The sequence below is a fragment of the Podarcis raffonei genome, chromosome 5 (assembly GCF_027172205.1).
Source record: "Podarcis raffonei isolate rPodRaf1 chromosome 5, rPodRaf1.pri, whole genome shotgun sequence".
Classification (NCBI taxonomy): domain Eukaryota; kingdom Metazoa; phylum Chordata; class Lepidosauria; order Squamata; family Lacertidae; genus Podarcis; species Podarcis raffonei.
The window spans coordinates 20,770,816-20,797,500 of NC_070606.1; the positions used below are offsets into that span (position 1 = coordinate 20,770,816).

General features: G+C 42.7%; 1 protein-coding gene across 12 annotated transcripts in view; it reads left to right on the forward strand.

The window, feature by feature from the left end:
- ZMIZ1 (zinc finger MIZ-type containing 1) overlaps positions 1-26,685 on the forward strand; it is a 369,131-nt gene that overhangs the window by 148,110 nt on the left and 194,336 nt on the right. For 11 of the 12 annotated variants that reach the window (XM_053388158.1, XM_053388156.1, XM_053388149.1 and 8 more), the window contains one exon: positions 12,144-12,225. The exons of the other annotated variant lie outside the window; for it this stretch is intronic. The gene's annotated coding sequence lies outside the window, so the exon portion shown is untranslated. The remainder of the gene's footprint in view (positions 1-12,143; positions 12,226-26,685) is intronic. 12 annotated transcript variants of the gene reach the window in all.

Consider the following 26,685-nt stretch of genomic DNA (forward strand, 5'->3'; position numbering starts at 1 on the left):
TTGATCTAATGCAGCCCTAGCCATATTTGCTGGGGTGGACAGAAACACCTTGGGAAGTGCCCAAGCATCTGGATGCCATGGCAGAAGCCTGCTAAATCACTCTGTTGTAGAGCTCAAAGGATTTCTTTGCCATCTTTATGTTTAGCTAAGCTGGCTAAAAAACAGCCTCGGTGGAAAATAAGCCGTCCCCCCACAAATGGTCACGTGAATTGGCCTTAATTATCTTTACTTTTTTCTGCACTGTTTCTCCGGTTTAGAGGGGCCTGCTGTGACTCTGAGAAGCCTTGCTCTGGAGCATGCATGTAATACCCGGCTTGCCATCTGTTCAGGTTCCTTGTTGAAAACGGCAATGTAACTCTACGTTTGTGTATAGAGAGAATGATAGCAGGGTGAAGCTAACGCCACAGGTTTTCACAACTGCTTTTTACTGTCAGGCTCGGCATCTTGCTTTCGTGTGGCAAATTGTCATTGACATGAGTTTTCCGGTAAGTGAGACAGCCCCAGTGAAAGAGGCACTCTGTTCTCTCACTGAAAATCTCTGTTTTGTTTTCAGAGTCCCCATAACTTCTTAAAAAAAAACTGCAGCAAGGTAGGATGTCTTTAAATAATTTCTTTTAGAAATAAGAGTTCTGAACATTCAATAACCAATTTTGTAGAGTTTGCTAAACATTTACAAATTAATGTCCCCCCAAAACCAGTTAGTAGCATAAAATGCTAATATTATATATTAGTACTAACAAAAACAAAACAAAAACCTCCAGTTAACCAGGGGACTATGGAATATTGTGGGTAAATTGTAGGGTTTGCAGGCCATTTAAGCTCAGATCCTGAGAGTACAAGTAACATCAGAGCTGGGTAGCTTTCTTAATGGTGCTCAGGGCAGGATCATTGTCACCTCTGCAATATTTTTTCAGTTGCTTTCATTCATTTCATTGGTATTTACACCTTCGTCTTCTGCAGAAAGTGGGGAAAAGAATGTAGCTGGAAGAGGAAGCTTGCTTCCATTGCTTCTGGCTTCTCGCTCTTGATATATAACTGCTTCTCCTGGAAATCCTGAGTAGAGGGCTAAAACCTTGAAACCTCAGTTAAAACCCCTGAGGCATAGCTGGTGAATGAGCTTTGTCTTCACACTCTTTCTGCAGTAGAATCTATCGGGAATTGACAACCTGTAATATATAGCAGATCTTTTTGAGATGTAGGATGGGATTCTTTGCAGAGAAATACTTGTCAGTTAGCAGAGGCCACCCCCTTAGTAACTTAGATGGACTATAAGATAGAATGCTAGTGCACCTATTTTGGTGATGTTCATGATTTTCCAAGGCACCTTGGCATTTTGTGGGCTAATGAAGCCCTACTCTTTCCGCTCTTTCTTGGTCTGCTTTACCTCTAGCTATACTGCAGTATTTGAGGCCCAAGCCATTATTTTCATGACCGAGGACGGAAATTGGCATACAACAACCCTATAGTATTTTCTGTGCTTTCTAGCTGTCTCATTGGATCAGTTCTTCATAAATTCTATTTCTTCAAGCTGACAGCATTTCATTAGGAAGGGAAGCCCCAGGATTGTATCCTAAAGCTTTCCCTTCCTGTCTTGGAATGTATATGCAGGGCTACCAGTCAAGGGACAAGTTGCGTAACTTCTCCTTTGATAAATCACTTGAAGAGAGTTCTGAATATCATCTGTTATAATTGAACAAATTGCATGTTGGGGTCCTGGGGATGGAATGTCTGCATCTAGCCACTCACCCCCTGGTTATGAAGCTCAATTCCTATTTCCCACATGTATTCTTGTAGCCAAGATGTTGGGGCAATCAGTTTTGTGTTGAGTGGTGGGTTTCTTTTGCACACTCGGCCCTCATCAAGCGCTTCATCACTTGAGTTAGTGACGAAGCTTAGGAATTGACGTGTAGAATTCATCATTTCCAGGGAGTCTGGACTGTTTGGAAGTTGCCAGACCTCCTGCTCATCACTGCAAAGTTGTTTATTTAGCAGGCTGACACAGGAGAATTAGAATACTCATATGATATTTGTGAATGCACTACATACATGTGCCTTATGGAAATTGTGTTATTGGGCTTTGTGTTTACGAGGACCTGCTTTTTCAGGTGCCATCTGTCTTGGATGTTTTTGCTATATACAAAGGACTCCATGACAGCCGTCTGGGTGTGTGAGTTTGTGTGATTGCAGCTTGGGGATGGAATGCATATACCTGAAGGGTGCACATTGTTACCACACATTTTGGTATACCTATTTGGATAAGCACAGCAGTCCAAGCAGAGAGGTATGTGCACTTAAAACAATAACAGGAGAAAGAAATAATAAGTAATATATGTTTTGTAACAGTGACATGGAACCTTTCAGAGAGAATTAACAAGTTGCATATTCCTAATGTCCAGTCAAGTATATATTTCTCTCTTCCTTCCACTCATTATCTTTCCCCTATGTTGGCAAACTTCCTGTTAGTTGTATTGAGGTCTTAGTATTTAAAAGTTTTTAGCATTACTGATTCTGGATTCTACTTTTTTTGTTGGGTTGAAATTGGGATAGATTTAGCAAGTGTGTTTTAAGGGGGGTGGGTTGGAGATGGTGCTTGGCTTGTCTGCAGGTAAAACTCTCCCAGACTGGAATCCTTCAATCAAACAAGTTTGTCTTTTGGATATTTTTGTCCTCCTTCACACTTTAAAATAACAATTGCCTATAATTGCTATGTGCAAAGTTAAAAGCACCCTCTGTGTTTTGAAGGGTAATAATTTTGGTGTCAAAGTTACGCTTATTGCATTTCACCAGAGAGAAAGAGAGAAACTGAATGGTTAAAAACAAGCAAGTCTAATCTTGCCTCAGCATTTATGCACCTATGAGTGATACTTTCATTTGAAAATTAAAACTGAGGCTCGCACTTAGGTGGGTGGTTAAGTGCTGTTATGTAGCAATAATCTGTTTAAAAAGACACTGAAACACTCTTGCCCTTCCCCTTGTTAGACTTTCATATCAACCTTGTTCATGCAGATTTGGGCTTTCTTTCTTGGTCATCCACCCATCACTGATTCTCAAAGCAACAAAAGTTGCCAGACTAGCTGATGAGTCACCTGCACTAGCAGTTTTTTTGCTTTTAAGTGTTAATTCTGAAGGACTCCTCCTGCCTACAGTTTCTTATTTCATCTAAGGCGACTTCTGCTCTCAACAAACAAGCCTTTGGGGCATTCAGTCAGCCCTGCCCAAGAGAAGCCTGATGTGACACAAGCAGAATGTTCATGCCCACCAAGTATTAGTGCCAACTAAGCTGAACTGGGCAACTGTGAATTGAAGGAAAAAGAGCTTCTGTAGGTATTCTAATAAGGAATCTGTGTCATGGCCAGGCCTAAATATGGTTCGGGATCCCCAAGTCTAACAGAAAACTCTGCTTTGTTGACAATACAAAAGCACAAGATCCTGCTAGAATATATAGTAGGCTTGGTCAATCCAAAGGCTTGACACTGCCTGCTAATTGCAAGGGTTATTGCTGCACAAAACTATTTCCTTCCATGTTTGAAGTAGACTCAAATGATCTGTGTATCCACAGGCCTAGTTCAATCTAGGCTAGATTCTTGATTCAAAATGAGGCACTAGGTTCCTTAGTCTTGTGGTCTTTCCCATTACCAGAAGACAATCCAGTTCAGTGGTCATATAGGAGTATCACAGGACAGCATCTTGCACAGTTTTGCTGAAAAGGACAAGTTCACAGGATTTGCACTGTTTTATAACCCCACATTTCTTATTCCTGTTTCAACCCATAAGGAAAGGGCAAGATAGTGGCATGGCCATGGAGCATTTTGCATTGCTTTGGCTGGTGCCCTCCTTGGCTTCCACTGGGTCCTTGTGCCTGCTGTCTATATGCTAGGAATAGCCCTGCTGGATCAGACCAAAGGTCTATGGAGTTCCCCATCCTGTTTCCCACAATGGCCAACCAGATGCCTATTGGAAGTTCACAAATAGGACGTGAGGGCAATGAACTTCTTTTGTTGCTGTCCATCAACAACTGATATTCACTGGCATGCTACCTTTCAATTGGGAGATAGCATATAGCTATCATAATTGGCAGCCATGGATAAATCCATCCTCCCTGGATCCACTTTTACAGCCATCCAAGTTAGTGGCCATCGCCACATCTTTTGGCAGTGAATTTCAGAATTCACTGTGCACTGTAAAAACTCTTCCCTTTGTCTGTCCTTCATCTTATGGCAATCACTTTCAATGGATGAATCCCAAACTTATGAGGAAAGAAAAACTGTATCCTCCCCTCTCTTTTTACTTTCATCACACAGCTAAAGCACTGTTAGTGTAGGAAGGGTTTATATCAATTTTAAATGTGAAATTTTCTCAGGCAAGAGAGAGAGTTGGTGAGATCCTCCAATATGTATGTCAAATCCCCTTTCCCTTTATTAGAAAACAGAACAGCACCTCTGATCCCTGAATTTTAAAAGGCTAGTGTCTGATCATCAGTATTTTAACTAGTACTGTAAGACAGGACTTTCTAAAATTCCAAAACTTGCTCAAACATTCTTGGGGAACACAGTACAGATTTAGATGTAGCACCATGCCAGTCTGTGGACCATCCAAGAATTTGAGTCGAGGGGCTTCATAGTTAGCCCACACCTAGGAGTTGTAGGAAATTTGATTAAATGCAGCTGCTTATTAAATGTTTGGGCATTCTTTTGAGTCACAAACCGGCTAGAGTGTCAACACTTCAGTAAAATTAATTTCCTGAACCTTCTCTGCTGCCTGGAGGAGAGGGAGGTACACAGGCTATGTGACTCCAAAGGATTCTTTGATAGCTCCCTCTTTCATAACAAACCAATCTCACCGCTTTCCCTCTCTGGGTTGCTGGGACTGGACTTCAGGGACCTGTACTACTTCTTTTTTTGATGCAGAAAGCACCTCATTGCTGCTAAGCTTGGAAACCAAATGAGTGCCAGGTACTTAATGCCATAGTCTTTGTGGGACCCAGAAAGGCAGGGCAATGGGTAGCAATTAAGTGAGCATATTTAAGTGGCAGGCAGCTAAGGGACAGCTAAATATCTTTCCTCTGTGATCTGTCTGCTGCTCAGTCTGAAGAGGAGTTGCACTGCTTAGGGAGAAATGGGGGCATAGTTGGTTCCTCCCAATCACCGAACTCCCAGGCTAGGGGCATTCTCTCCCAAAGGTTTCTTCCTGTCTTTATTCCCTTGTAAATATTCCCTTGTGTTAACCTTGTAGCACTTTCCGTAAAGCTCTAATGTCTTACTCCCAGCGCTGCTTATTTGAGCTGTACACTACCTGACAAGGGAGTAATACTATTAATACACTGTTATGCTCCACAAATAAATGACAGCATCTCCTTCACCCAATTTCAATGTTTATTGTTGTTCAATATCAGCCTCCTTATAGTGCAAAAAGTACAAATTTTGAGTAGAATTTAAGGAAATCTTACATTATTTGTATTCAGGATTTGTTGCATTTTAATCCATGCCAGCGTGAGGGGGATTTAGGTGTGATTTGCTAGGATTTTTGTCTTTTAATTAGAGCAGAAACATTTTGGGGAGAAAGGGAATATAAATGCACTCAAAATAGAGACGTACACAAAATCTGAATTTCAAATACCCCAAACCATGAAGTGAAATATTGCATATTTATTTTTCCTGGTATGGCATTCTTGGTGGCAGCTCCCCAGCTCTGTAATTTCTCTTGGGGGGTCATTCAAACCCAGATTTGGTTCCTTTTAGGACTGATCTACAGCACTTTCAATCACAGAATCCATTGTTTATTATGACCTGCAAGAAGAGGACTTTTTTAAAAAAGAAAGCAAGCATATATGCCCATATGATTGGGCAATCCATTCAGATGGGTGGGATACAAATAATAAATCATCACCATCGTCTACCTTTTTTCCTCTAGGTTTATAAGATGGAGGGGAAGGTGGGGCTCTTGTATCTTAATGCTAAGAAGGGAGAATTGCTTACCACATCAAGGTGAGCAATGGTGCACCTGCTGAAATTTCTTATTCTGCTTTAGCATTAAAACTACAGAAGACTTGTCTGCATTTGCAGCTAGTCACCCTCTCCCTGTGAAATCCTTTTAAAAAACAACAACAACAAAAACATGATGTACAGGCCAATGTTGCACTGCATACAAATCCCCTTCTGTATGCCATACTACCAATATGACCAGTGGCCTAAGATGTTTGTTTTAAAGCAGCCATCTATCACAAAAATGAGAAACCTGTGCTGCCCACCCCAAATGCTGGTGGACTAAAACTCCAGTCCTCACTGTCCTTTGGTCATGCAGGATGAGGCTAATTAGAGTAGGTAGGTAGGTAGGTAGGTAGGTAGGTAGTTGCCGTATCTTGCCCAGGGCAACTCAACACAACTTACAGCCAAGCAACCAGACAGACACAAACCCTGCATAGATATATAAACCAAAAAAGGAAATACACTAAAAACATTCCATCTGATTTTAAAAGGCCATAGTTAATCAGCCAAAGGCCTGGTTCAAGAGAAACGTTTTTGCCTGGCACCTAAAGATATGTAATGAAGGTGCCAGGCGAGCCTCTTTGGGGAGAGCATTCCACAAGTGGGGAGCCATTGTAGAAAACGCCCATTCTCCAGACCTCTTGTGGAGAAGGCACACGAAGAAGGGCCTCAGATGATGACCACATGATCTGGGTCTGTTGGAACTGGATTTCAACCCCACCTGTAGTTCCATAGGTTCCCCGGATATGTATCATGATTGCTGTTCAATCTTCATGTATTTTTCAGTTCATTCATGTAGACAGCCATTTGTCTGATTACCTGTATTGAATAAAAAAATTATTGCAGATTTTTTAATATTGTAAGAAACCTGTTTCTTTTTTCTGTCAAAAACATAAGTGTGCCACCAGTGATTAGCGTAGGCACATTATACCCAGTGGAGGATGCTAGGGGGAAAATATGTTTTTGTATTTTCCAGTATGTTTATATATAATCATATACCTATGTAAACTAAAATACAAAAAAAATGGTTTTTTTTAAGTCTTCTGCCATGAGCCAGTGCATTATAAATAAATATTATTCAGCCTACAACAGGAGGAAAATGTTCATGTTAGCATTGCATCTATTAGCACCTTGCCAAGAGGGCATTAAAAACCTGTTCCACCAGCTTAGTATGAACTTTCTCCTCTGCCAGACAAGGACACGAAAGCTTTCTGTAGTGGTAGAAATGTGTGGGTGATAGGTGTGCTAAGAGGCAGGAGTGCACAAAAGGTTTAGTACTAGATTGATTCACTGTTCTGCTGCTCTGTACCTTCTGAAACTTAATAACTTGGCTACCCAGTTTAGCTCACACCAACTGCCTATTCAGAAAAATGTGTTTTCTGCATGCTGCTTACCCTGAATATTGATATGCAGGTCTGAAGATGACTATTTGAGCATATTCCGCCAAGCTAGATCTTCTAAACTAAACACTTTATAGGGTGAGCTAAATAACCAGAAGAAAATAATGTAGACTTTTGTCCACTGGGAATCCTTTTCCCTTTCAGCTCTGAGCCTCTTTTCAGAATTTGTTTTGGGAAGGAGAAGGTTAAAAGTTTCAGAAGTTGCATTCGAGAGCCATGGGGACCATCAGGAGGCAAGGTGGACGGGGCACCAAAGTGTCTGCTCTGGGATGAGGGGAACGGTTACCCACCGTAGGCTTATAGGATCAAAGCCCTGTAAAGGGTCCTCAGGCCATGTGCTACACCCAGAGACATACCAGGCTCCTCACAGTCTCTAGGCCCCTTTCTAATTCCCTCACCATCAATCACTGTGGGACAGCATCTAAGAGGAGTGGTTGGCTGGCAGCCCCCTCCCCTTTAACGGACACTTAAACTTTTATATGCTAGTACAGACCACTTTCCCAGCCCTTTCTTCGTAGCACACAAGCTGCCCCCTTCCTCCCCTTTGTCTTGTCTACCATTAAGATGATGATGATGACGACGACTTAGAAGTAGGGGTGCAGGGAAAGAATTGCTTTAAACCACGATTGCCGGGTTACAATCCTGGGCTTCAGTCTGTACCTTTAAAAAGAAACCCAAAACTGATGAAGGATGAGACAAAGCATGTGTGGCTTCTCCTGCAGAGTTCTTCCCCTGGTCTTTTTGTCCTCTTCTCTCCCTCCTCCCTCCTCCCCAATACCAAATCTGCCTTTCGCTGCAGGTCTGCCACAAAGCCAGGAAGGCAAATGCGGGAAGGGGGGCGTCTCTGGGCAGGGAATGAAAGGAACAGGGAGAGGGACTGAGACAGGAGAAGCTGCAAATGCTTCATGAGGAATTGTAAAGGGTCTGAGCAAATTTCTGGGTAGCAAACTGGCAACCCTGCTTGGAGCAATGATTTGTGCATCTAGAAATATATCCTCGTAAGCCTCTAGGTATTCAGGGCAGATTTTTTGGAAGGCCTCTGAAGCTCCACTCTTCTGGAACACCACCTGTTCTCTTGGTGCCAAGTCTAACATGTGCTAACAGGCCCTTATTAGCTGCTTGCCTGATTGCCTGTCTCTGGGTAAGCACCCGAGAACCACATCCTGCAATATCCTAGCAGGGCCTCTCTGAGGACACGCAGGTTGCTGAAAGAATTAGCGACATCTTTTCCAGCCTTTAGATGAGGCTGTCTTAGGAGAGAGTTGATATTTACTCTTGCAATACAAAGATGATGCTCCTTCAATCTGTGTCCTGGATCCTTCACACTTTTGCTTTTGGGTAGGCTGTCCCTCAAATGAATGTCTCTCATTTTAAGGGGGCTTAGCTTGTGGGCGTTTTTTTCTGAGTAGTTGGAATTGCAGAAAACACCCACAACTTTCTGAACTTATTTGTTGGCAGTTGTGTCCCTGCAAAGTGACTTGTGGGGCTGGATTAAGGGTGTTCAGCACCCACCACTTCTGCCCTGTGCTATAGAAGCCTGTCTGGAGACACAGTGTGCAGAGAAAGTGTCACTGTTCCAAATGTGGCTGCGTGTTGCCATCCTTTGGCCCGCTTTGCCTGGGCACCTGCTGAAGATGGTTGACCGGTTTTCTTAGTCATAGGAAGTTGGAAGCCGCAGAGTGGAGTGTTCCAGGTGCATTTCCTGTCCTCACTACTCAGGAAGAATCGCACCTTTAAACAGTTTTGGAAGTGATGGGCAGATGATAGGGCTCCCTGTTGCTGCTGCCACCTGAGGTGAGATGAAATAACCTCTGGGGAGCCTCCTGGCCATGCTTCTCTTGGGCCCTTTCATGAGGTAAAGGAGTGGCATTTATTTATTTCATGCATTTATATCTCACCCTTAAAAATAACCATCCAAGGGCAGGATCAAGGATCAATGCACATAATAAAACACACCAAGAAAGCAATAAAATCAAGATATAGTGCTGCTACTGGAGAAAGAGGAAAGTGTGCCAGAGAGGTTGAGGCTGGGAGTGTCTGTCCCCACCCCTTGCTCCATTATAATTTTTCTGAACAAAATCTAAATGTTTTCCAATTGTTGGCTTCATATCTTTTCACAGCTGCAAAACTTCTTGCTTTCCAGGACCTGGTGCTGCTTCTCTTGTGCTAATATCTTTCCATGGCCCCTTTTGGGCTTGAAACATTTCCACTGTTGCCTTCTACTTGCTAGCTCTTCACTAGTCCATTTTCTCCACATCTGCTTTCCTGGAAACCTGTGGTTTGTTTTGTGCTTAAAATATCCCTTCCAATCTAACCTTTGAAATATATACTTCCTCTTTTTTTAAGTTGACTTTGTATTCATTGGTATGATTTGACCCAGGGCTTGTCTGAGCTCTCTTCGCTGTTCCCAGTTGATTCTGATCTCCTCTCAACAAAATTACTCCCAATACATTGCCTGACTGTGGTGTTCCTGGTAGCTGTCGTCTTCACTGTGTTAGGGCTGTCTAATTACTCTCCTGCAGAATCTGTAGCTCAGAAATCTGTACTTCCCTGATGACAGAAACTGCAACAATTCACTTGGTTTTGCTGGACACCCAGGCCAGTAAAGTAAACATACGTCAAAACCTTTCCTTGTCTTATGTTAACAGTGAGCCTGGTTCTGTGATCAAGGAACAACACGCCCTCCTCTCTATTGCAACACAGAGATCTTCCCTGTAATAAATACTCAGCATCGCCTACAAATAAGGAACACAAATTATAATTTTGCTTTGCCTCCACTGGCTGTTTCTGTGCTCCCTCTGCTGGATCAGGAAGCACACGCTGCCCCCAGAAAACCCCAAAGATTGCAGTAGTGCTGAAGCTGTATAAAGAATAGGGGCTGTTACATATTCATACTGACATACAAACAATATTATTGCACATTAAGATGTGCAGTTTACCTGAAAGGGGTGGCAAGCAAAACAGTTTGCTTACAGAAAGTAAATATCTCAGGCAGTTTATGTAGACAGCTTCAAATAAACCTTCAGATTTAGGGTTGTTTCAGTTAATCAGCAGTAATGGTAGGTAAGGAGGAGAATACAGAGGTACCTTTGGAGCATGTCAGCATTGCTCTTGAGTGAAAATAATTGCTTCCAAATTAAAAAAAAAATGCACTGATAAGGTATTAGTTGTAAATGACAGGGCCATTTCAAACAATATTAGCAAATTTCAATCAAATATATATATAACTAAATTATATTATTTAGTTATATATAACCAAATTGAAAACAAAATGTTTGTAGCTGGCATCTAAATCAGTATAGTGAGTATCCATGTAATATTAAGAGGCAGGGAGGTTCAAAGAATCGCACTGCTGAACTGAAAGATTGCCTCCTAGCATATAATGCAGAATGACTATTATATGGCCCTGGTAGAAGTGCAAGTCCTACAGATCGAAGCCACCCAGTAGGTGATCCTTCAAGTAGGATGTTTTTGAGATAGGGGAGTGTTACCTAGAAGACCGGACAAGGATTGTGCTTTTTGGCATTAATGTAGTCAAGATTGATGGTCATTTGAAAATTCATAAATATTTCTGTGGCATTCTCTCACTGTGGCTCTTCAGACCTATGGAAGACAGCCTGCTAGGAGACCATGCTTGGCTGCTAAAACAGCACATAGAAGGCACATTGCCTATAAGCAACCCATTGACAAAATCGCTTTTCCCAGAAAAAACTGTGATTTGCCAGGGTAATTTGTAAACTTTGTCTTCGTCTTGATTGGAAAATGTCTGGAGGGCACCAGGTTGGGAAAGGAGGCCCTAAAAGAAAGAGCAGCGTATTGACTGTGGCAGGGCTAGCCAACCTGGTACCGCCCCCCGGCCCATTGCTGGCATCATCCCTAACCACTAGCTATGCTGGCTGGAGCTGATGGCAGTTGGGAGTCCAGCAACACCTGGAGAAGAGCTACATTGGCCGCCCCTGCAGTATGGGCTAATGGTAGGGTTGCTCAAAGCCATGCTACATAGACTGTACATGCAGTGCTACAGTGGAATGGCCACAGAAATGGAGTGGCACAACTAGCAGGCCCCAAAAAAGGAAGTGGAAATTCCACGTGTTACAAATGGCATTTGCTGTGAGCTCAAATAAATGTTAATTTGTAGCACCTGGAGTTCCTTCATTCCTCCCCCCCCCTTTTTTTTAACCTGCTTCTGTGGAACTAAACACCCACGCTCCCCTATTGCATGTAAGAACTTTTGCCTTGAATGAGATTAGGAGCCTATGGAGAAATTCCTTTTCAGGCAGCCCCACACACATGATCTGCCCACTGCAAAACAAGAGTATATACTCATGCTTGTGTAGGGATTCACATACGTAGGTGCCTGTTCTCGCTACATGGGGTTTGGCCCCAGAGCATGAGGCTTTCTCCACCCCCCAAAAAAATATGTTCCACAAGTACAACCTGTATGCAGGGAAGATTTATGAAACACCCCTATGGGACAGCTTTGTAGAGGACATCCTGGCTTCAAGGGAGTGGCCATAACTCTCCCCAACATGACATGGGTGCCATTAAACTGCTACTTTGGAGCACAGGATGAAGGAGATCCATTGTGGGTAGCAGGCAAGCCATCCTAGTGCCATTGAGGGAAAGTGGATGTGTCAGGGACAAACAACAGCAGCCTATTGAGCTTTTGGTACTTGATATTGTATATTCTGTCCTGCAATCAAATTGTGAGCATGCAGATGCTTGGTACCTTTGGTAATAATGTGCCTTTTTATTGTAGGAAATTGGATCTTGTTATGTGAAGCTTCAAAGGGCCTAGTCATTTGCTGCCGCTAGGTAGGAAGTGCTCGTGGAACACTCTGGTAAGATATTTCTCTTTTGACCAGTTGCATGCATACAAGTTATTTGTTCATTCTTGCTCCATTATAAGAAATTAGGGTAAGGATAAGTATATCTTGCACGCTACACAGCTGGCCCTGCCATGCAGCAGAGCGAAGCAACCTAGTCCTGGAGGCACCATAGATAAATGGCAGGAATTGGTGTCTGAATGATGCAGCAAGACCTTTTGGCATGTTGGCCCTAGCTGGGGATGGTTGGGGTATGCCTTTTGCATAATGCCTTGGGCTGACATCATGCACACACATACCCATGACAGTTCAGGAATGGGGAACTGCAGGCTCAGGTGCCAAAGGCAGCCCTCCAGTGCTCTGTATCTGACCACCAGAACTCACTCCAGGTCACTCCTCCTTCCCTCCCCATGCCACACCATCACCACCCTGCTCTGCATTCTCCTTGAGTGTTTTTGCCTGTCTGAAATGTGTCCTTGAACTATGACAATGGCTCTTGCTTGTCTGAGTGGAGGACAGAGAAGGTGGAGATGTGTAGACACTACTGTACTATACAAAAGTAAAAATAATAGCAGTTGTGGCCCTGGGAGGATGGCCCAGAAAGCCTAGGGCAGAAAATGCACTAGTTAAAGAGCTATTGGTATGATTCATTTCCGGTGTAACGACACCACGCACGAGGAGCCTTGGGCTCATGTTCTGCCTCTTCTCCATGTGAGGGATGAAGATGAGAAGCTGTTTGATAAACCACAGTTTCTCGTCTTGAGACAAAATGGGAAACCGTGAATAAAAATGTCTCATCTCGTGTGCATAAGAGGGGGAAGGGGATGAGGGAGTGCACATGCCTGAGGCTCAATATACCTCTTCAGCATAACACTGCATAGTTGCATATTAGCCAGGCCTATGCTGGGCCTTGAGTGCTGTCAAACATTCCTGAGGTTCTGCACAGCCCTATTTTCTCTCCTTAGGCTCCTTTTCTATAAGAATGTCTGCTTGCTTTGTGCCGGTGTGAGTGGCTGATCTAGTCTAATATGACAGTAATCCTAGCAAGCAGATGTGCCTTGGTCCTGCCTGCCATCTGCTCAGGTTCTTTAGCATCACATGAGGCTGGCCGGTGGCGGGGGGACACAACCCTTTGGATCTGCATGTAGCCTATGTAAAATTAAAGCACAAAACTATTATTACAGCCAGTAAAAAAGAGTACCTGGAAACATGAGAAGCATCCAGGTCAGACTCTTTGTCCCAATTATCCTAATATTACTTACTCTGACTGGCAACAGATCTTTAAGGTCTGGGACAGTGGTCTATTGCATCACTTGCTACCTAATCCTTTAAATTGGAAACGCCAAGAATTGAATCTGACACCTTTAGCACGCAAATATGTGCTCTGTCAGTGAGTTTGTGGCTTCTCTCTCATTGGATGCAAATTGGTTGGTCAGTTTCAGAGCTTTTTGAGAGACAGGCAAAAGTGGTTGCTGTGGATAAGGAAAGAGATTGCAATCTGTGGCTGGTTCTTGCTTGTCCAGACAATTTATACTCTTGTTTGTTTATGTGCTGGCCTGGTTTTTTGTTTTTGTTTTTACCTGCTGCTCTCTAGGCAGGGATTGAACTTTAAGAAATAAGAGATTTAGTTTGTTTGTTTTTACTTTATTCAAAACTGTTGATTTCTAAGGTGAAAGACTGCAGCCGGCTCAGACTGTAATAGGTGCAATTACTGCAAAGGAAAGTTGTATAGCCTCTGTTCCCCTTATTAACCAAACTGACTTCTCTCCCACTCAAGACTGTTTTCTGCCTCCACATCCATCTGCAATCATTAGACATTCCTTCTGGCAGTACCAGTCACTTACACAGATGGAATAAACCATACATTTACTGGCAGAGCTGTTCCATCTCCCCCATCCCACGCAAGGCTTTATGGAGCCTGGAGCTTGCATAACAGTTGACCCCAGCTCAGGATCCAGTAGATCGCAGGCTAGCTCAGTTCCTCCCCACCTGTTTCAGGGCCTTCTGCAGGCTGACACCAGTGGGAACCCCACTTGCCTCCAATTCACACTATCAATAGTAGCCGTTGCAACTATTGGTGAGCCAGGTTGCCCTCCTAGGAGCATTGGCTTGATCCCTGGCCTTGGAGATAATGGAATCAAAGATCGGTAGAATCCCCACTTCCAGCTACTCTCTGAAGACTGGGAGAAGAGACCCTCTTAAGAAAATTGGGGGTGGAGGTGGGCAGGGGAAGGACTAGACCATGTGAAAAATGAACACAATATTTTAGCTGCAGTTCATTTTCAGCTTTGTATTCTTGTTATAAAAAAGTGCGCCTAGACATTCCATTGTTGCGCCCATAACCTAGGTTTAAGGTGCCATTTAGCTCCTAGCTTTCATATCTAAGTTTCTAACACTGCTTTTTCATCCATTCCACTAACACATCTTACCATCAGAAAGTTCTTACTGGAGTTTAGTCGGAATCTCCTTTCTTGTAGCTTGAAGCCATTGGTTCGAGCCTTACCACGCAGAGCAGGGGAAAACAAGACTTGCTCAATCTTGCATGAAACAACCCTTTAGATATTTGAAGATGGCTATCATATCTCTTCTTAGTCTCCTCTTTTCCAGGCTAAACCTATCCAGCTTCTTCAACCGTTCCTCATAAGGTTTCCAGACCCTTGATCAACTTGGTAGTCTCTCGTGGAGAGCAGCTGTGGTGTCACAGGCCACATTTGCAATCCGAGTGGGCCTGTTAACATTCTCTGATCTTATGACTGACAGCCCTGCTCTAGATGCTCAACTACGTCATCATACATTACCAGATGCTAGAATGATATACTTGGGCCTGCTTCAGCTTAGGTTATTTCCTTCAGTGCCCTAAGTAGTTAGCTCTTTATGCCCAGGAAAAGATAGAACAAGCTTTTTTGTGTAGCTATATTTCAAATATTATACAGGGGGAATACAGTGACCGCCATCTCTCCTGGTACCCACATGTTTGTGTGTTCAAGCTAAGGCATGGATTTGAAGCAATTTATTTAATTCCTCTTTATATTTATATCCCACCTTCCCTCTAAGGTGCTCAAGGTGGCATTCAAGGCTCCCCCCTCCTCATTTTATCCCTGCACCTGCCAGTAAGGTATTTATATTTATTTCAGAGACTGAAAACAAAGTGGCATTGGGCAGTGTTTCTTTCTGTGTTGATGAAATGTGTTCTTAAGCAGTCTTGTGTTGGAGACAGGCAATTTCCCTTCCCCTCCCTCCGAAAGTTCAAGGCGGTTTAGAAGAAGGACCACAGCTCGTGGTGTGTGCACACATCCCCCTCTTTCGCCTCTTGTTTAGCTAGATTTCGTGTTGCTTCGAAAACCTGCAAAAAACATTTAACCAAAGGTAAGAGAAGGGCATCAGAAATATGGGGAGCTGAGCGTGCAAACCAAACCTCCTGTGTGTTCGATCCTTCAACGGTTCATTTTTGGCGAGTGTCACCATAAGCAACATCCACTAATCTGATTTGATAGCTGTCATCTTGAGAGCTGCAGTAATGCAAACAAAAGATGATAACTCAAACGAGGTTAGAGTGAAGAGCTGTTCCCCAAGTCTTGCTGTTGCCATGTGGAATCCCCAAGTCAAATTAGAGTGTGGCATTCGTTCCTTTAGCTCCTGGGAATCTGCAGTTAAGATTCAGACAAACTCTCTCTCATTTCCACTTGGAAACACAGTTCTTTGGAGTCTCCCTCTAAACACCAACTGAGGTCTGATTCACGTAACTGAGAGGCTTATTTTCAAAAGGTGTTGTCCTTTTTTTCTGGCATGGCAAACTAGTTCTGTGCATAAGGTTCACTACACTGCTAGATGCCAATATACCCAAAATTGGTTGCATCAGGAAGCAGTTGTGCTGCTTTTCAACTTTGCTGGGTGTAGTCATTATAGGCTGATATTCTTAGACAGGATGAGGCTGGAACTTTTCCACCCTTGAGAAAGAGAATTTATGAGCTGGGTGAAGTAGCTAAGTGTGGGGCTTGAACTCTGGCCTACTTAGGGGTTTCAAAATGGAGATATTTTTTGGCCCTCCGCCTACTACTTTAGAAATGCTTTTCCTTTGATGGTAACTCTTACTGTTCTGAGAAAATATATTTGGTTATTTTGTTTGGCTTTATGTAGTTGCGCCACAAATTCCCAAGAGAAAGAGAAGACGTAATTCACAATAACAGACCAACACAGAATATACAATTGACTAAATGTTGGGTGTAAATTTTTGTCTGGAAGAACTAACACGTTGATACGCTGCAAAACACACTTCATTGGCAGCCTGACCTGCACATACTTATTCGCAAATAAATTGCACTCTATCAAGTAGAGCTTTTCCCGTGTAAGTGTCCATAGGATTGCAGCCTTGTGGTAAAATAATTGCAAGATGGGCCTGTAGTTTCTCATGTCAAAGAGTGGTACTTTAGCCGAGCTTTCTTCCTGAAAAGGTAGTTTACACATGCAGGAAAGTTGGTGGGTTTGTTTGCTTTGTTTTTAAATGTGAGGCTTCATTCAAATTATATGATCTCCCCAAAAGAACTGTACCACATGCTGTTTCCTTGTTCTGCTGCCAATCTCTGCTGAGAGAGGGTTCTTCGGCAAGTATTGCTTTCTTGCCTGAGTTGTTTAAGTCCAGCTTGTTTTTTACACACTTCACTGGGCCTTGATATTGCAAATGATACAGCTTTTTGTATGGCAGTCCCAACACATGGATAAATTTCTTTTCCTTGCCTCTCATACGAGCTCCAGTGCACACTCACAATGCAGGCTGGATCTTAGTTCAGACTCCTTTTCTCTGCGTTGATTTAGATCTGTTTCTTTGCCTTCCTTTAATCTAGTTCTGTGGTGTTAAATTTCCTCTCTGGTGATTACAGAAGTATGAAAGGCTGGGGGGAAGTGAGAGAATCTACTGCCAGTGTGGTGGGTTATATAAATATGAATATGAAGTTGGGAAGGGGAGGGGAGCTGGCAGGTGTAGAAATTTAGAGTGGTGTGCAGAATGAACGGTGCGCTTCGTTCATTACTTCAGTTTTTTAAAAAAAGTATTGGAAATGCTTGCTACATGAATGGCCTGACTGATCTTAAGGCTTGGCTGCACCTTCAGTTGGTAAGACCCGCCGACAGTTGCACCAATACAACACTGATATATTGCCTCTCACATTGCAGACGCATCTCACACCACATAATCCCGAATGGGAAAGAAATATTTGCCTAGGAAGCACTGATTGACATGTAGAGGAAGGAGAGCAGGTTCCATATTGAGAGTTGTGGGTACTAATATAATTTTGCAGCAAATGAAATTAGTCTTTAGTGGAGAAAGGCTGTAGCTCAGTGGGAAAGCATCTGTTTCTCATGAACAAGGCCCCAGGTTCAATTGCTGGCATCCCCAGGGAAGAAATTGGAGACCCTGCCTAGAATCCTGGAGAGTGGCTGCCAGTCCGTGTAGACAGGACTGAGGTGGATTAGATTCATGCTTTGCAGGGGTTTGGACTAGATGAGCCTTCCAAGTCTACAATTCTATGATTCTATGGGGTTGACGAAGAGTCGGCTAGTATAAGACTGCTTCCTGTATTTTGCAACTGGTTAAAAATTGCATAATTTACATGCAATTCACAAATATTTACATAAAGCCACTTTTCATAATTTATTTTGTGTTTTTGTTGTTGATGGTGTGTGTGCTTTTGGTTGCTATTTTGTACCTGGCAAGGAGCAAGGATCTCTGTAGGATATTAAAAGCCAGCTCCCAGCCACTGTAAATCTTCCTCAGCCACCTCTCCAATTTCTAAGATTTAACCCAGAGCTGTCCACACACTTCCAAGCATTTCTTTGTATCCGTAGGGTCTATCCGTTTATTTATATTTTGGCATTTGTGTACTGCACTGTAACACAAATTCCTCTCTCGAGCATTCAATGAAAACAATGCAAAATGAAACATAAAAGCATAAATTCAATGCTAAATTAATACAACAAAAACAGATTTAGAAACAGAAAGGTCCAGGCTCTATCAATTGTTTAGGAGGCCTGGGTAAACAGGTCTTGACTAGGTGCTGAAAAGACCCTCTCCCTGGTGGTTGGCTGCCTTACTTCATTAAGTAGGGGCACATAGAGCAGAAATGTACCCTTTTTAAATCTGAGCGATGGGATGGTGGGGAGGTTTCTTACACACACACACACACACACACACACACCCATCTGAGTGATCCGATGCCTCAGCAGCATTGGGCTTCGCACAGCTGGGGCGTAGATCCCAGCTGAGGGATCCGGTGCTGCTGAGGCATCACGGTCACTCAGATGGGGGAGCACTTTCATGGAACCGCCACCCCACTGCTGGCTTGGGCAAGCCAGTGCCGGACTGGGGGTTCCTTTAAATGCTGAAGGGAGTGGCAACCGGGTGCCCCTCAGCCGAGCAATTTGAAGATGCGGAGAGAGGAACAAGCTATATCGGCACCTCTCCAAGGCAGCTTGCTTCTCCCTCTACACTGTATGAGGGCAGACTGCGATGTCAGTTTCACTTAGAGGTATATTGCTGGTGAAACTGCCACACTTCCGAGTCCCTCTGCTAGCAGCACCCCCTGGTTGAAGTTGCGCTGTTATAAGAAGGTCTTAGCAGTGTGGTGGTTTCATCAGTGATATACCGCTGAGTGAAACCAACATCGCGGTCTGCTCCTCATACCGGTCCTGGGCGATATATTGATGTATCACCCAGGCCTAGGCAGGATGTAAATGTACTAAATAAAAAGGCGGTTATTGTTCAGTCAAACTGAATGCAATGTTTTGGCAAGAGGGAAGAGAGGAATCCCTTGTCCTCCAGATAATTATTTATGGTTTGGCAAGGAGAATATGCTTTGCCTTCTTGAGAATGTAGGCTGCCTAGCTAATCTTCCCATTCATGGACTCTTCCCAGTCACTCCTTCTGTCCAGGCTACATGCCTTACCAGCTCTGCTTTTCACCTTCCTTGAGTGTTTTTGTCAGTCTGGAATGTGTCCTTGAACTTTTGTTAATGCCTCTTGGTTGCTAGGATGGTGAGGGATACACATGGAAACTAGCCCCCTGTACAGAGGCAAAATTCACATTTGTTGCCTTGACTGCTTTTGCCTTTGGCCCTGTTCACTGCTGGCATGTAGAAGGGAGTATGACCCTCTGGCTGAAAAAGGTTCCTAGCCCTTGTCCCAAGGGGAGAGGAAGCCATCTTCCAGGTGAAAGGCTGCAAGATCTTCATGAAATAGCAAAACCCGTCAAGAGCTTTTCTGCATGGTCACTTCTCTGAAGTTCAAGAAGGTTGTCATCAAAAGTATGTTCAAAGTATTTTCCTCTCAACACATTTTAGAAATATATATTTATATATATATTAGTTCAGAACAGTGTTGGAACATTTGGGAACTGGAAAGCTTTTGCGTAACTAATTTCATATCGGCATATTAGTCTGGAAGGTCAGAGCAGTTCATACTGGAATTTGTAAAGCATCCTGAAGCATTCCTAGCAGTAGCTAACGAAGCCCACCTAATATGTCTACAGCTGGGCAAATATCCTCCCAAATAGCACTGTCAGTCTTCTCTCTCTCTCTCTCTCTCTCTCTCTCTCTCTCTCTCTCTCTCTCTCTCCCAGCCTTATTAAACCAGCTTGATGATCACATCTGTGATCAGGACAGAACAGAGTAATCAACTGTGCTCAGGAATTAAATATAAAACTGCAGCAACCCTGAAAAAAATATTTTAGCAGCAGCAACATAATCCTATTCGCTGCACATTATCTGCAGCCAGTATCTGCTGCTAGAAGAGCTCTCTGTGTTATTTAAATGACTTCATCACATTTGGATCATTAGGAGGCATTTTATAGGATTGAGGTTATTTGGCAGAAAGTCAGCGGTGAATTTTATAATGTGCCTTTACTTTTTCCTCTCCAAATACACAGATTAGAGGTTTTACAATAACAATTACACCTTGGGTTGCTGCACTATTTCCTCTGCTTCAGACCATCGTGTATATCATCTGTGGCCAAATTCACTGTTAACATGTATCTAAATAAACACTCAGGAGAAAAAGGAAACAGAAATATTGTGTGGTGTAGGAGAAATTGCTGGATTTGAATTTTTTTTAGGATCCATACCTTAAGGACAGTTGCCCTGTGATTCTATAATTTTGTTTGTAGGGGTGGGAAAAATTGTGTCAGAGATGATGAGTGCAGATTTGCAAAAATGTATGCAGGGTGCAGAATTTTATGGTGAATTGTTTGCCTATGTATGTTTCTTCACAGAGTACATGCAGGCTGCATTCAGACAATACTTTATTCCATTTCCTCGACATTTCCTTATTATTTCCACCTTTTATGTGATCTTTCTTGTCTTGTAAAAGCCGCTTATAGGTAGGTGGTGTTTAAGCTGTTCTGGGTGTGGTGGCATTTCCCCTGGAAAGATCAGATGTGTACTTTTTTAGTCCTTTCAGATCCAGTTTTCCTGCGGTGGCCCAAGTGGTCTCTCTAACATGGAGCACCTTTCACCAACTAAGGCTGATATGCTAACTCTGAATCCCCCTTGGCAAGCTCTCCATATTCTGGTAGCACCTCCCCTAGGCTATTGCAGCACATCATACCCAGAGCTTCCTTGGACAGCTGTTCAGAAATTGAAGCATGTGCAAAAGACAGCATCTGGTTACCAGCTTGGACTGGGTGAAGTAGGAAGTGTATATTAACAGTTCTGAAGTAGCTACACAGCTCCCAGGCCATCTCAGAACACAATCCATACTGTTGCTTCTAACCCTTTAAAGTCCTAAACTGCTTGGGAAGTGGGAACCGAAAAGATTGCTGGCTCTGTCAGGAATCTGTCCTAATATTCAGCCGAAGTAATCTTCTACAAGTGTCTTTTCCATCACCATCAGACGAGGATGCTGAGACTGAGCCTACTCAGTCATGTATTCCATCTTTGAAATTTCCTCCCAAGGGACGTTCATCAGGTACCATCCCTGTACTCTTTTTAATGTCACGGGGAAAAGTTGCTAGGCTTTAATTTGACTTTTTTTTTAATGCGGGAATTTGATTGCTGCTGTTACCAGTTTTAGTGTACTTTCTATATTGCTCATTCAAACTGTGGATAAGCTATTCCCAGCACTTCAGCTGAAGAAAGGCTAATATATTTCTTAAATAAAATGGAAAGAAATATTTAATAGGCATTGCTACTCTGTCTAGGGATTTAATTGGAAGCTACTTAGTTAAAGCTATGGATGTGGAGTTTGCATGTGGCCAATGCTGCCTGGATGAAATTTGTTGACTACACTGTCAATTCATTTTATCTTCACTCTTGGATCAGTGGGCAGCACATTTGCTTGGCTGGTATCAGAGGGAGTTCTCCTGTCTTATGTGTAAGGTGCCAAGGGAAGGGGGGGAAAGTGTTTCACAAAATGAACTCCCTAAATAAGTTATGATCATGGGTTTATATAATTTATGTTTGTTTCCCCCCAGGACAAAATATAAGAGAGATGTTTAGGTAAGAGAGCATAGAGATGATGCTATCATCAGCTGAATTTGTATCTGCCGCCAAACATGAAGCTATGACAGAGAAATACTGTTGAATGTATGGGATTGTCAGTGGCGACCAGTCAGGCAGGCACTCCCTGAAATTTAATTTCAGGGGGCAGAATGGCCATGCTGCCATTGTATCCCCATATTTCTTTCCCATCATACATTCCCGTTTGAGGGTACACTCCTGGGCTGACTACATGGCCAACTGCATGAGTCCTATATTTGGGGGTATCTGCACACGGGCATTTTTCAAAACAACCCATTTTATTTAGCATGTTAATTAGTGCTTTGCACCACAAATTTATGCTTTGACAAAGTGCTTCTCATCTTCCCAAAAGCAAACAAACATGTACGCTCCATAAAATAATATGCTATTGGACTTTTAAGAAACTTGCCAGGAGAACCTGAACCATGAGATTGCTGTGCTAGAACATTATTAAGGCCAGAATGTATTGCTGCAGAACTCTATACTAAGCAAACAAATTGTTGCATCCACACTGCTAGGTAGCTGAGATTTTGCACAGAGATGTTGCAGGAAGAGCGTGGTTCAGTGGGACTTAATTTTGATGTGGCATGTTTAGAGTAGATCTAAGAGTTTGGGGTTTATTTCTTACATTGCTGAGCTACAAAAATATGTTATCTGCTGTTTAAAAACGAGTACAGTGGTACCTCGGGTTACATACGCTTCAGGTTACAGACTCCGCTAACCCAGAAATAGTGCTTCAGGTTAAGAACTTTGCTTCAGGATGAGAACAGAAATCGTGCTCCAGCGGTGTGGCAGCAGCGGGAGGCCCCATTAGCTAAAGTGGTGCTTCAGGTTAAGAACAGTTTCAGGTTAAGTACGGACCTCCGGAACAAATTAAGTACTTAACCTGAGGTACCACTGTAATCACCATTTTGTACCAAGACAACCCAATTTTTGTACTAAATGAAGGCAAATTCTTTGACGTATATAAAATGCAGTTATCTGCTTAATTTGCATCATTTATTCTACTTCTGTTAGTGATGACAGAGGGCCAAGATGCTATGCAGATTATGTCCATCTTCTCCTGTGAACACTAAGTCCTATTGAGTACCAAGGTAAAAGGTAAAGGTAAATGACCACTGGACGGTTAAGTCCAGTCAAAGGCGGCTATGGGGTATGGTACTCATCTCATTGCCACCAAAGGGCTAAAACTTGATTTTTTTTCTTTTAAGGCTAGGATTCTTAGGGTGCTGTAACCAATACTGAAGGTTGCTGTCAATATCTTTCTTCCTGACTCCCCCAACTCTCCGTACTTGTGCAGATTTGTGTTATAATGATTATGTTATTATCATGCTGTCTTATTATTATGCTTTTTATTAATGTGCTTTGTAAAATGTGTTCTTAATGTTTTACACTGCCCTGAGATCTTTTGATAAAGGATGGTTTATAAAGGGTGGATTTTCCCAGTTCACATAAGAATCTAGCAGTGTAATACATCCTATGGCAAAGTTATGCTTTATCTTCAACATTTGTGGAAGCAGAGGTGTTTTCACAGCTACTAGTGTCAGTAGAAGTCGTTTTATTGCCACTGCAAACTGAAAGGTTTTTTCAGATGCTCCCAGAAGTGTGAAACAGGTACTCTTGCATGAAAGGGCTTTCTATTTTTTAGTGTTTACACACTATTACTGGCATTATAATGACAGTCATATATTTGTGCCTCCCCTCCCCCCAATTTAATTTGGATTTATCTACTTGCACAGGTGTGCTTTTGAACTGCTAGGTTGGGAGCAGCTGGGACAGAGCAATGGGAGCTCACCAGCGTTGCGTGGATTCCTAACCTCCACCTTTCAGTCGGCAAGCCCAAGAGGCTCCTGCAAACCCAGGAGTTTGAAAGCACGCCAGTGCAAGTAGATAAATAGGTACCACTGCGATGGGAAGGTAAACGATGTTTCCGTGAGCTCTGGCACTTGCCACAGTATCACGTTGTGCCAGAAGCAGTTTAGTCTTGCTGGCCACATGACCCAGAAAGCTGTCTGTGGACAGATGCTGGATCCCTTGGCCTGAAAAGTAAAATGAGCACCACACCCCATAGTTGCCTTCACTGGTCTTAACTGTCCAGGGGTCCTTTACCTTTACCTTTACCTTTGTCTTTTTTGTATACTAGAATTAGTGCTAAACCTCCAGGACAGTGGTTATCTTTGGGTAGGTAGATTCAGATGCCTATTTTTCTTTCTGCCTGGGTGATTTTTCTGTAATTACTGTGCGGTGGGATCTGTGAGGAACTGGGTCACATAATGGATATCTGTTACATCTGCAGCTAACCGAACGCTAAGTCAACACTTTGAGTGCGTCATGTGACCCATATCCACTGTGTAGAGATTGCAACCTTCCCTGCAAATAAACAAGCAAGCAAGCAAAAAACACAACTCTTGCAAAATCGTCTTCCAATGAGGATATTGACTAATGGACTTTCCTCAAAGAGCCTTGAAGGGTTAAGCACACTATGCAATTAATTTTTGTCCACACTATTGTAGTGGTAACAGGAGTGCCAATTTATGGTTCATTAAATACAAGGGCTAATCAGTAACCAGTCTGGTTTTAATTCCACTGGCTTCATGAGCACATGAAGGTCACCACAGGACTCAATGAAGCTTTTAAACCAAATTAATGTTACTGTGCTGAGCTGTTTGATATTTGCAGAAAGCATGCCAGTGTGTTGGAATGTGCTTTGACCCAAAAATGTACTTGTTATATAACCCACTTAATATGTGTTTTTATTTCCAGCGGTCATCTGGTACTAAGTTACCCTGTTCTAGCGTTGCAATATAACTGACAAGTGAAATTCTATTGCAGTTCCAGCATAAGAAGCATCTGTATATGTTTCAGTGAATGAAGCACTTAATCACACACAAACCAATACTTTAGGGAAGGGGTTGCCAATCTTTTTTGGACCAGTGGGCACATTTCGAATTCTGAGGTAGTCACAGAATAACTGCAATGGGGGCGATTATGACAGAGTACAAAATGGCTGCCTTAGCACAAAATGAGAACCTTATGCTTTTCGTGAGAGGTTAGCTATGACTTGCTGGTCCTGAGCGTGGAAATCCCACAACATTGATTTTAGACACAACAAGGAATATTCCTCAGTACAAGGAAAAATATACAGGGTGGCTGTACTACACTCAGGGCTTGGCCACATTTCCACTCCCCCCCCCCCAAAAAAATTGCTCTTTAGCACTCAGGCAACCGGATTTTCTGCAGAATGGAAGTTGGGATGAAAAACGGAAATTGCAGAATGCACAAAACTATACATTTCCTACAAAAGAGACACAAAACTTTTGATTTCCTATTCCAATATTAGAAAATAAAGAAACCGCTTGGACCCATGCCTAGAAATTGCTGGAAAAGCAGGAAACCACTCATAGTCATGCTTTCTAGGCATAGGAAAAGCGGAAGTGTGGACAAGCTCTGGCTCCCATTTCACAGAAGCCACTTCAAAGGTACCTGCACATTTCGTGCCATAATTTTCATTCTAGGAGGGCTAGAGGCTTGGTATTTTTTTAAAACAAATAAACGAAAGCTCGGAGTCTGGGGCACCTGCGCAGAAACACAAGTGAACACCATCATACATAATGGGTTGGTGACCCCTGATTTAGGGCATGGCTGCTTCCATACAAATCCTCCTACTTCTGAGGCACCGGGAGAGGCTTTCCTCCACGTACTGCCTCGTTTTGGAGGTTAGACTGATATTGACAAGAAGTAGCATTTTCTGTGATGGCCTCACAGCAGTGTAACTGTCTCACAGCTAAATCACGGAACGGCCCCCTCCATCACCTATTGAGGGGTTCGTATGTATAGCTCAGGACACCCTTAAAACCTGGCACAATCCAGAGGCTATGGTAACAGTAGTGCTGGTTGATCCTTGGCTGTCTCTTTTGTCTGACAAACCCTAGAAGTTTGTTTTGCTCTGGCTGTAATTAAGATCCTATCTTCCTGCTGTGACCTGGAGGAGGTGTCAGCAGTTCCTTTGGACATTTGTCACACTCGGCATTTATTTCCAGAATTATGTCCATTCAACTTAAATCAGGTTTGCTTCATATAAGGACTTCCACATTTAGGTCTACTTCTGCTCTTTGGCTAGTGTCAAATAACCTCTGTTTTTTATATTTGCAATGAGCCACTTGTCCCAGCATGCTTGGCTATAACCTGATAGACTTTTGTACTAAGTACATGCTAGCTTAACATGCAGTCTGAAAAGCATATGCCCTGTTCCAGCTCAATACCATTGCAAACTGTAGAGTGGAACTTCTGTCATGTTTTCTCTTGGATTAACACCCACCCTGTGGGGGATCTTGCCAACTTGAGAGCGTGCACATTTTGTTGTTGTTGATTGTGTGTGCATGTGTTTTAACAGTCGCTGTTTGGAATATCCAACACTGAACCTGAATAGTATGTGAGAATATGAAGTCCTTCAGCACCCTAGAGGCTAACAATTTTATTATGGCATATACTAGTTTTTAAGGTGCTACAGGACTCTTCGTTATTTTTGCTATGCCTCTGAATAATGAAAATTGCAATTTTCAGTTACTGACTTTTTAAGATATATGTGTTAAGTTTTTGTCTCTGGGGATGCTTGGGAGTGCTTGTTTATGGGCAGTGGTATCAACTACTACTAGGAAGACAACATAGGGGTTTGGCAGACTTTAAGAATAGAAGTTTCACACTTCAAAAGACTTTGGAGCAAGGATTGTGGATAACTGGAGTTCTTTGTAATGGAACAAAAATAATACAAAGGCACAAATGAATAAATACATGAACACTATTTACTATTAGAAAATTGCAGTTTCTCTTTGTTTTTGGTGAATGCAGTTGTATATTTTATTTAGTTTGCTTTTTATTTATGTAAAATCAATTTTTAAAATATTAACTTTCAGAAACATAGGGGTTGTCTGTATGTTTCTCTGCCCACATGCAATAGGCGACATGCCTTCGG